This window comes from Chiloscyllium plagiosum, chromosome 27 (genome assembly GCF_004010195.1).
Source record: "Chiloscyllium plagiosum isolate BGI_BamShark_2017 chromosome 27, ASM401019v2, whole genome shotgun sequence".
NCBI classification, from domain to species: Eukaryota; Metazoa; Chordata; class Chondrichthyes; order Orectolobiformes; family Hemiscylliidae; genus Chiloscyllium; species Chiloscyllium plagiosum.
In genome coordinates, this window is record NC_057736.1 from 1,551,634 (window position 1) to 1,561,202 (window position 9,569).

Sequence of the window (9,569 nt, forward strand, 5' to 3'; positions counted from 1 at the left end):
AGTTTCTTTTGTCCGTGGCTGAAGTTGACCTTTCACCTCCTTGTCCTTTGTGTGGTTTGAATTTCTATCCAATACAAGAGCTGTCACAATCCCCGAGGGTAACGTCCAAGTTTATCCTCTGGTCACAACTTCATAGAGATTATGGTGTACTGACATTTATGTCACCAGCCCAGTAAAGTGTCCATTTTTTAAAGAAAATGTAAGAAATTTACAGCATATAGTTTAAAACAAAACAAAACAGGATCACTCTCCCACCTTGTTCTCTGAGTGTTGCACGTTTCAATTGTAATTTTTCATGGAGCTAATGGTTTTTCTGGTAATGTCTATCCAGGATATGCAGGGATTCTGTCCCAACCCGGGAAAAGAAGTCAGTCTATTACCAGAATTTCTGAAATAAATCCATTGTTTAATCCATTGTGCTTCTTCAGTATTTTCAGTTTTTGTCCCAGAATTTGTTTCCTGCAGATGCTGTTTCACACTTAACCAGCAGAGGGAACATTGCCATGAACTGCTTGTGTAGACAGGCAGAAGGCTGGAAGAACACGGCAAGCCAGGCAGCTTTAGGAGGTGGAGAAGTCAATATTTCAGGTGTAACCCTTCTTCAGAACTTCTTGTACCAAGTTCCAGTGCTCTGCTTCTTATTGAGTTTTGAGAAGATTTGTAGCTCAGGTTGAGGTTCTGAGCTTATCATTTCCTGTTCTTTTTCTCAGAGGGTGGTAAATGGGGTCCAAGTTGATGTGTTTGTTGATAGAGTTCCGGTTGGAATGCCATGCTTCTAGGAAATCTTGTGCGTCTCTCTGTTTGGAGTCTCCGAGGATGGATGCATTATCCAGTCAAAGTGGAGTCCTTTCTCGTCTGTGTGTGAGGATACTAGTGAGAGGGGGTCATGCCTTTTTGTGGCTAGATGATGTTCATGTATCCAGGTGGCTAGTTTTCAGCCTGTTTGTCCAATGTAGTGTTTGTTACAGTTCTTGCATGGTATTTTGTAAATGACGTTAGTTTTGCTTGTTGTCTGTTTAGGGTCTTTCAAGTTCATTAGCTGCTGTTTTAGTGTGTTGGTGGGTTTGTGGACTACCATGATGCCAAGGGGTCTGAGTAGTCTGCCAGTCATTTCCAAGATGTCTTTGATGTAGGGGAGAGTGGCTAGGGTTACTGGATGTGTTTTGTCTACTTGTTTGGGTTTGTTGCTGAGAAATCAGTGGTTTGTGTTCATTGGGCACCCATTCTTTTTGAATACGCAGTATAGATGATTTTCTTCTGCTCTTTGTAGTTCCTCTGTGCTTCAGTGTGTGGTGGCTTGTTAAAATAATGTCTGAATGCAGATTCGTTTGTGGATGTTGGGATGATTCCTTCTGTAGTTCAGTATTTGGTCTGTGTGTGTTGTTTTCCTGTAGACGCTGGTTTGAAGTTCACCGTTGGCTTTTCACTCTACTGTGACATCTAGGAATGGCAGTTTGTTGTTGTTCTTTTCTCCTCTTTAGTGAATTTTATGCCAGTAAGGATATTATTGATGGTCTTGAAGGTTTCCTCTAATTTATTTTGTTTAGTGATGACAAAGGTGTCATCCATGTAGCAGACCCAAAGTTTGGGTTGGATGGTTGGCAGAGCTGTTTGTTCGAGTCTCTGCATTACTGTCTCTGCTAAGAACCCTGATATCGGAGATCCCATGGGTGTTCCATTGGTGTGTCTGTAGGTTTTGTTGTTACAGCTTGATATTGCTGTAACATGGAGTTGTGGGGGGGAGAGGGGCGGGAGTGGCAGTACTTCCTAAATAAGTGCAAATGCTGGTAACACACACCGGATCATCAACGCCACACTCACAGGAATCCGATTCACGAGAGAGGAAGAAAGGGACAACCCACTCCCATTCTTAGATGTGTTGGTACAGAGAACACCGAATGGAGAATTCACCACAAGGGTATACAGGAAAGCCACACACACAGACCAAGTCCTGAACTACAAAAGCAACCACCCCAACACACACAAAAGAAGTTGCATCAAGACACTGTTCAAAAGGGCCACAACACACTGCAGTACACCAGAACTGCAAAAAGAGGAAGAAAAACACCTATACAATGTATTCGCCAAAAATGGATACCCCCGCAATTTCATCAACAGATGCCTAAGGGAAAGACAACAGAACGAGGACATGCCGCAACTCAAAGGACTAGCTACGTTACCATACATCAAGAACATTTCTGAACTGACAGCCAGACTACTGCGAACACTAGGACTCAGAACAGCACACAAACCAACAGCCACTCTCGGACAACAACTCACCAGGACAAAGGACCCGATACCCAGCATGAGCAAAACCAATGTAGTGTACAAAATTCCATGCAAGGACTGCACAAAACACTACATAGGACAAACAGAAAGACAGCTAACGATCTGTATCCATGAACACCAACTAGCCACAAAACGACACGACCAGCTATCCTTAGTAGTCACACACGCAGATGACAAGCAACATGAGTTCGACTGGGATAACACTACTATTTTAGGTCAAGCCAAACAGAGAACAGCCAGGGAATTCCTAGAGGTATGGCACTCATCCACAGATTCTATCAACAAACACATTGACCTGGACCCAATATACTGGCCACTGCAGCGGACAGCTGGAACTGACAACTGGAAGCGGCAGAAACAAACCACTATAAATGCCAGAGGAAACAACACAGAAGCGCTTCACAGGAGGCTTCCAAGCACTGAGGATGTCACCTAGACAGGGGACGAAACGTTTGCAACACAAATTCCCAGCTCGGCGAACAGAACCACAACAACGAGCACCCAAGCTACAAATCTTCTCACAAACTTTGAATACAAGACATGTCCTCACCTATCTCCCTCAGCATTCTGGGATATATCCCATAGGATGCTGGGACTCATCTACCTTCATGCTTTTCAATACACACAACACCTCCTCTTTTTTCAATTTGACATGTCCTAGAATATCAACATAGTCCTCCCCAGACTCACCATCCACTATGTCCCTCGCCTTTGTAAATACCAAGGCAAAGTATTCCTTCAGGACCTCATCCACTTTCTCCGGGGGTATCAAACATAAATACTCTCCTCTCTCCTTGAATGGAACTGCCCTTTCCTTCGCTACCCTCTTGCTCCTTAGATACATTTAAACACCTTGGGATTTTCCTGCTTGACAAAGATATTTCAAGGAACCTTTTAGTCCTCCTAATTCCTTGCTTGAGTCCTTTCCTGCTACCTTTGTGTTCTTTGAGGGATCTGTCCACCTTCAGTTTCTTAACCTTATGTATGCCTCCTTTTTTTGATTAAAATCTTAATTTCTCTTCTCATCCAGGGTTCCTGAAACTTGCCATACTTATCCTTCATTGTCACAGGAATATGCTGATCCTGAACTCTAACCAACTGGCTTTTAAAAGATTCCCACATGCCAGATATGGATTTACCCTCAAACAGTAGCTCCCAATCTACATTGTCCAGTTCCTGCCTAATATTGTCATAGTTAGATCTCCCCCAGTTCAGTACTTTCACCCAGAGATTACTCTGAACCTTATCCATAAGTAACTGAAAAGCTTCAGAATTATGATCACTCTTCCCAAAATGCTTCACCACTGAAACTTCAATCACCTGGCTTGGCTCATTCCCCAATACTAGCTCTAGAAAGGCCCGCGTTGGATTATTTACCTATTGTTTAAAAAAAAGTCCAGATGGCGTGGATAGTTGAACCAAAGGGTCTGTTTTCATGCTGTATGACTCAATGACACACCTCCGAAATTCTTCCCAACCAAGCCCCTGGCACTAAGGGAGTTGCAGTCAATATAGGGGAACTTAAAAACACCTACCATAAAACCCTGTTGTTTTTACATTTTCAATAAGAGCCAACGCTTGAAACAGATGAGGAGGAATTTCTTTTCTCAAAGGGCAGTGAATCTGTAGAATTTTTTATTGCAGAGGCCCGTCGAGGCTGGGTTGATAGGTACATGCGAGGCAGAGATAGACAGGTTGTTATTCTGTATGGGAATGCAGAGTTATGGGCAAAAGGCAGGTAAGTGGAACAGAGAATTCTCAGATCAACTTTGATTTCATTGAATGGCAGAGTAGATTTGATGGGCTGAATGGCCTACATCTGCTCCTATGTCTTATGGTCAAGGGGGCATAGATTTAAAGCAATCTATAAAAGAAGAAGGGTAAAGTGGGGAAAACAGAGAGTTATGGAATGCATTGTTTGGAAGGTGATGGGGTGGGTTCAACTGACAGATTTGAGAGGGAATTGGGTGGTTATTTTGACAGAAATAACATGTCATGAGAAAACAGCAGGAGGTAGGCATGAGATAATGACTCACATTTAATAAGTCAGTGCAGTAACATTTCTGTGATTAAAAAGGACAATAATTGAAGCTATTGCATGTATGTACTTACTGAGCTCAGTGAGGAATGATCCCAGATAGGATTCCTGTAATCCCGTAGCCATTACATTGTGTAATCAGAGAGTGTAATATGACCAGGACAAACAGAATTACATAAAAGGAACAGAGGTACGTAAAATGAAAAATAATTAATTTATCAAGGGATCACAAGGGAGAATTGCTTCCCCTTCCTCATTCTGCCCTTTCCTGGAGGTTTGCCCCCCACAGGAGTCACTTGGGTTTGTTTTGCTCTTTTAAACAAAAAGTAAAGCTTTCTTGACTCTTTTAAAGTGATTTAAACCTTCCTATAAACTTTCCCCTTCTAAACCTGCTGGGACAGGGACAGCAGGGGTTTAGATACAGAGCAAAGCTCCCGCTACTGTTTTAAATTGAAAGTAAAGCTTCCACTCCACTGCCCCCTTCAAACAATCCCCAGATAGGTACAGCACAGGGGTAAATATAGGGTAAAGCACCATCTACTTTGTGAAAGTAGAGCTTCCTTTAATTAACCTATTTTTCTTATCAAGCTGGTCAGCGATATTATTACACAGGTCTAGAGACGGTGCGACCGAGTCATAGTCAGACAGTTCAACCAGTCCATGCTGACCATGTTCCCAAACTAAACTAGTTCCACCTGCCTGCTCCTGACCTATATCCCTCCCACCATTTCTTATTCATGTACTTATCCAAATGTCTTTTAAACACTGTAACTGTAACCCCATTCACCATTTCCTCTGGAAGTTCGTTTCACACACGAACGACTCTCTGTGTAAAAAGAATTTCCCCTCCTGTCTTTTTTCAAGTATTTCTCCTCTTACCATAAAAGTATGCTCGCTCATCTTGAAATTTCCTCCCTTTGGAAAAAGACACTTGCCATTCACCTTGTCTATAGCCCTTGTTATTTTATTAACCTCGACAAGGTCACCTCTCAACCTTCTACATTCCAGTGAAAAGTCCTTATAACTCAAATTGCCCATTCCAGGCATTATCCTGGTAAATCTCTTCTGAACCCTCTCCAGCTTAAAAATGTTCTTCCTGTGACAGGGAGGCCAGAACTGGACACAGTGCTCCAGAAGAGGTCTCACCAACATCCTGTACAACTTCAATATAACATCCCAACTCCCATATTCAAAAGACTGAGCAACAGAAGCAAGTGTTCTAAATGCCATCTTAACCACCTTATCTATTTGTGTTGTAAACCTCAAAGAATTATACACCTGAACCTCTAAGTCTCTCTGTTCTACAACACCCCACGATCTGATCAGGTGTACCCTGTAGAAAGCTTGGGAAGTGATTGCTGGGCCTCTTACTGAGATATTTGTATCATCGATAGTCACAGGTGAGGTGCCAGAATACCGGTGCCACTGTTTAAGAAAGGTGGTAAGGACAAGCGGGGAACTATAGACCGGTGAGCCTGACATCGGTGGTGGGCAAGTTGTTGGAATCCTGAGGGACAGGATGTATATGTATTTGGAAAAGCAAGGACTGGTTAGGGATAGTCAACATGATTTTATGCATGGGAAATCATGTCTCACAAATTTGATTAAGTTTATTGAATAAGTAACAAAGAGGATTGATGAGGGCAGAGCGGTAGATGTGATCTGTATGGACATCGGTAAGGCATTCGACAAGGTTCCCCATGGGAGATTGGTTAGCAAGGTTAGATCTCATGGAATACAGGGAGAACTTGCCATTTGGATACAGAACTGGCTCAAAGGTAGAAGACAGAGGGTGACAGTGGAGGGTTGTTTTCAGACTGGAGGCCTGTGGTGAGTAAAGTGCCACAAGGATCAGTGCTGGGTCCACTACTTTTCATCATTTATATAAAGGATTTGGATGTGAGCATAAGAGGTACAGTTAGAAAGTTTGCTGATGACACCAAAGTTGGAGGTGTAGTGGACAGCAAAGAAGGTTACCTCAGATTACAATGGAATCTTGATCAGATGGGCCAATGAGCTGAGAAGTGGCGGATGGAGTTTAATTTAGATAAACTGAGAAGTGGCGGATGGAGTTTAATTTAGATAAATGTGAGGTGCTGCATTTTGGGAAAGCAAACCTTCACAGGACTTATACACTAAATGGTAAGGTCATAGGGAGTGTTGCTGAACAAAGAGATCCTGGAGTGCAGATTCATAGCTCCTTGAAAGTGGAATCACAGGTAGATAGGATAGTGAAGAAGATGTTTGGTATACTTTCCTTTATTGGTCAGAGTATTGAGTACAGGAGTTGGGAGGTCTTGCTGTGACTGTACAGGATATTGGTTAGGCCACTGTTGGAATATTGCATGCAATTCTGGTCTGCTTCCTATTGGAAAGATGTTGTGAAACTTAAAAGGGTTCAGAAAAGATTTACAAGGATGTTACTAGGGTTGGAGGATTTGAACTATAGGGAGAGGTTGAATAGGCTAGGTCTGTTTTCTCTGGAGCGTCGGAGGCTGAGGGGTGACCTTATAGAGGTTCATAAATCACGAGGGGCATGTATAGGATAAATAGACAAGGTCTTTTCCCTCGGGTGGGGGAGTCCAGAACTAGCGGGCATAGGTTTAGGGTGAGAGGGGGAAAATATAGAAGAGACCTAAGGAACAACTTTTTCACTCAGAGGATGGTACGCGTATGGAGTGAGCTGCCAGAGGAAGTGGTGGAGGCTGGTACAATTGCAACATTTAAGAGGCATTTGGATGGGTATATGAATAGGAAGGGTTTGGAGGGATATGGGCCTGGTGCTGGAGGTGGGACTAGATTGGGTTGGGATATCTGGTCGGCACGGATGGGTTGGACCGAAGGGTATGTTTCCGTGCTGTACATCTCTATGACTCTAACACTACCCAAGACACTGCTTTTAATTGTGAAAGTATTGCCTTTATCTACTTTTCCTGAACGCAATACCTCATCTTTATTCAAATTAAACTCCATCAGCTCATTGACCCAATTGATTAAGATCTCTTTGTAATCTGAGATAACCTTCTTCACTATCCACTATATCACCAATCTTGGTGTCTTTCACAAGTTTACTAGCCATTCTTTCTATATTCTCCTCTAAGTTATTTATACAATGACAAATAAAAGAGGACTCTGAGCCAATCCCTGTGGAACACCTCTGGTCATAGCCTTCACCATCACTCTGTCTGCTGTGTATAAGCCAATTACCTATCCAATTGGCAATCTCACCCTGAACCCCACGTGGTTTAACTTTACTAATTAGTCACCCATGTGGAATCTTGTCAGAGGCTTTACTAAAGTCCAAGTAAATAATATCCGCTATTCTGCCCTCATCAATCTTCCTAGTTACTTCCTCAAAAACTCAATTAAGCTTGTGAGACAGGACTTCCCTAGCACAAACCATTCTGACTATCCCTAACCATTTCTTGCCTTTCCAATTCCTATCTTTCAGAATCACTTCCAACAATGTAGCCACCACCAAAGTCAAACTCACAGGTCTACAGTTCCCAGGCTTCTCCTTCCATCCCTTAAGCAAAGGCACAATGTTAGTCACCCTCCAGTACCTCACCCCTGGTTATTGATGGTTCAAATATTTTTGCAAGCAATACTGCAATTTCCTCCCCAACTTTCTACAAAGTCTTGAGATACACTAGATCTGGTCCCAAAGATTTTTCCACCTTCATATTTTCTAAGACCTCCAGCAATTCCTTTTCTCCAGTGTGAACTGTTTCAAAACATCAATATTTATTCCCCTGTGTACTCTAGCCTCCATATCTTTCTCCACAGTAAAAGCTGACATGAAATATCTATTTAATATCTCTCCCACCTCCTGAGGTTCAACACAAAGATGAGCTTGTTGATCTTTAAGGTGCCCATTCTCTCTCTAGTTGCTCACTTGCTCTTGGTGTACTTGTAGAATCTCTTTGGATTATCCTTAACTTTATTTGCCAACACTATCTCATATCCTCTGTTAGCCTTCCTGATCTCCCTCTTAAGAATGTCCTATACTCTTTCTACTGTACAAGTGATTCATTTAAACAGTTGTTTATAGCTATGATTCTTTTTACTTCTTGACTAGAACCCTCAATATCTTTATTCATCCATTGTTCTCTAATCTACCAGCTTTACCTTTCATTCTAACAAGAACATAATGCCTCTCAACTCTTGTTATCTCACTTTTGAAAGCCTCCCACTAATCAGATGTCCCTTTACATGCGAACAGTCGACTCCAATCAATTTTTGAAAGTTAAAGAGTCATAGAGATGTATAGTACAGAAACAGACCCTTTGGTCCGACTCATTCATGGTGACCAGATATCCCAAATAAATCTAGTGCCATTTGCCAGCACCCAGCCCATATCTCTCCAAACCCTAACTATTTTTAAACATAAAGCATTATGATCACTCCACCCAAAGTGTTTCCCCACTAAGTCTTCAGTCACTTGCCCAGCCTTATTACCCAAGAGGTCAAGTTTTGCTCCTTCTCTAGTACAAACATTTACATATTGATAAAGAAAATTTTCTTAAACACACTTAGCATATTCTTCACTATCCAAACCTGGGTTCCTGGTCCAAAGGTAGGACACTACCATTGTACCACAAGAGACCTCTACACGTTTGAGCTAGCTTTTCCAAACTTTCAAACTTCAACGCTGCAAACACTATCGGGAACATTTTACTGAGTCAGCTTGTTTCTGTTAAGTAGGTGACAGGTCATTCAACTATTGAAAAACATCTTGTGATTCTATGACACTAACTTCAACGTTAATTGGGCTTCGACCAAATCAAATATTCTTACGGATCAAGAAGCCAGAATGAGAGAGAGATCTCACGGTGTTGTGGGAGATTGCAAAGCTAGGGAGGAACAAGGCAGCATCGCTTCATTATTAATTAAGATATCTGCTCACAATGAAGCTCATTAAAACATTCTCTTTCCTGGCTCCAGGGATTTGAATTTGAGTTTCCGCTTGCGCTGTCGCTTCGGCCCATAACAATCCAAGGAAGGAGACTGTGGGATTACAGTCGTGTCCCCTCACTCAGCTACTGATTTACTGCTCACTTTGCAGATCACAGTTCTGAAGTTAACATCGTTTCTGACGTAATGTCCGTTCTTTTACATAGCAACCTGATGTTTGTTCCGGGGTAAAAACAATGACTGCAGATGCTGGAAACCAGATTCTGGATTAGTGGTGCTGGAAGAGCACAGCAGTTCAGGCAGCATCCAAGGAGCAACGAAATCGACG

General features: G+C 42.3%; 1 long non-coding RNA gene across 1 annotated transcript in view; it reads right to left on the reverse strand.

Annotated features, from left to right (window-relative positions):
* Positions 1 to 9,563, reverse strand: part of LOC122563463 — a 23,956-nt gene extending 14,393 nt beyond the window's left edge. Inside the window, exon 1 of the long non-coding RNA XR_006315616.1 lies at positions 9,234 to 9,563. This is a non-coding gene — a long non-coding RNA (uncharacterized LOC122563463). The remainder of the gene's footprint in view (positions 1 to 9,233) is intronic.
* Between the last annotated feature and the right edge of the window lie 6 nt (positions 9,564 to 9,569).